Raw genomic sequence first — 1,704 nt, forward strand, 5'->3', positions numbered from 1 at the left:
TATTTCAGCTGACAGCCACTCATTTTTCTTACACTTAGAATGTGGTATGCAATTGATGGGCATATTGGTCTCAGGTTAGAGCCCATGGAACTCCCAACCAGGCCCGGAATGCCAGGAACAGTCAATACTCAGTCAATTTCAGTGACAGTGGAGAGATGTTTTTATCCAAAATATATATGGTAAAATAATAGTACACAATTCTTAAAATACTCAGAGAAAGTCAGATTCTAAAATAAAAATGTTTATGAAATAAAGCTTTGAGTCCTATACCTTTTCATGACCTGGGAGAGACTACAGATCATCTAGTTCAATATCCACAATTGACAGAGGGAGAGAAAGGCCAAAAATGTCTAGTGACTGGTTGTATGGTCTGGTAGAGAATCCTGGGCATAAATCAAAGATGTTTGCTCCCCTTCCACAAGGTGGAGCAATTGCCAGAAAGGGACAGCGCAGGGATAGACCTTCCCGGCTCTTTCAGAAAGGTGGGGCCATTCACCCACTTCTTGGCAGGAGAATGTGAGTGACAATGATGTCAATCTGTTGAGAGACAAAGGAGGGGTAAGAAACTGGTGTGCCTGTATTCCTTCCCTTGTCCGTGGACTGGGATTCCGTGCCATGGATAGCTTTGGAAGCCATATGTTCAAGATGACACAACCATCTTTGGGCCCCTGGATGATTGTGTGTAAGGAAGACTTTCACTCTTTCTACCCTGAACTTTCTTTTCCAGTAATTGGTATTTCTGAGCAAGACCCAGATTTGTTTGGTGTTAAGCCAGGGTTTCTTTATTGCAGCAGTTGGCTTTACCTTAATGATGTGGAACTTTTCATAATTTACCTCTACAAGGACTATTTTTCTCCACCTTGTACCCAAGTAGAAAACATGCCACTAGCCATCTAAGCCTTACCTTACTTTTTTTTTTAATTTTTAAATTTTTTTTTATTTATTTTTGAGACAGAGACAGAGTATGAGCAGGGGAGGGGCAGAGAGAGAAGGGGAGACCCAGAATCTGAAGCAGGCTCCAGACACTGAGCTGTCAGCACAGAGCTCAACGCGGGGCTCAAACTCACGGACTGTGAGATCATGACCTGAGCTGAAGTCAGACGCTCAACTGACTGAGCCACCCAGGTGCCCCAAGCCTTACCTTACTTTTAAACACGTTTTTGGATCGCTTCTCGGCCTTTTGGCTAAGATCAAGTATAGTATCTGTTCTTACCAGTTGAAACACACTTTTGGAGGTAAGTACTTCAAGGAGAGAGACAGTCTTTCAGAAATAGGGAATCAGTAGCGTCTGGATAAGCCATATTTTGCATGTCAGCTCCTGGATAATTAGATTAATAATTAACCCCCCCACTGTATGATTGTTTTCTTCTTCTATAAGAACAAAAGTTGAAGGGAAATTTTTACCAGCATTATGGCATTTATTTGCATTTATTTAGCGTGGTTGTTTTTACCACCTGTTTGCATATTTATTTCTAGATGGATTGAGAATCAAGGCAAAGCCAAAGGCAAGTTTCATTGTAGTCAAACTGGTAATCACATGTGCTTAGCGGCTCAGGAGGCAGATTGTCTAGGGGTAAATCCTGAAGATAACCCCTGTCAGCTCTGCCATGTGGGGATATTACACCTCATTTCTGTGGTCTCAGTTGCCTTACCTATAAAATAAGATTGTGATGGTTCCTATTTGATAGAGCTGTTAAAATGGTG

General features: G+C 41.8%; 1 pseudogene; it reads left to right on the top strand.

Moving 5' to 3' along the window:
* Window positions 1–1,164: 1,164 nt before the first annotated feature.
* LOC122203109 lies at window positions 1,165–1,248 on the top strand (annotated as a pseudogene).
* Window positions 1,249–1,704: the final 456 nt, after the last annotated feature.

The sequence above is a fragment of the Panthera leo genome, chromosome A1 (genome assembly GCF_018350215.1).
Source record: "Panthera leo isolate Ple1 chromosome A1, P.leo_Ple1_pat1.1, whole genome shotgun sequence".
NCBI classification, from domain to species: Eukaryota; Metazoa; Chordata; class Mammalia; order Carnivora; family Felidae; genus Panthera; species Panthera leo.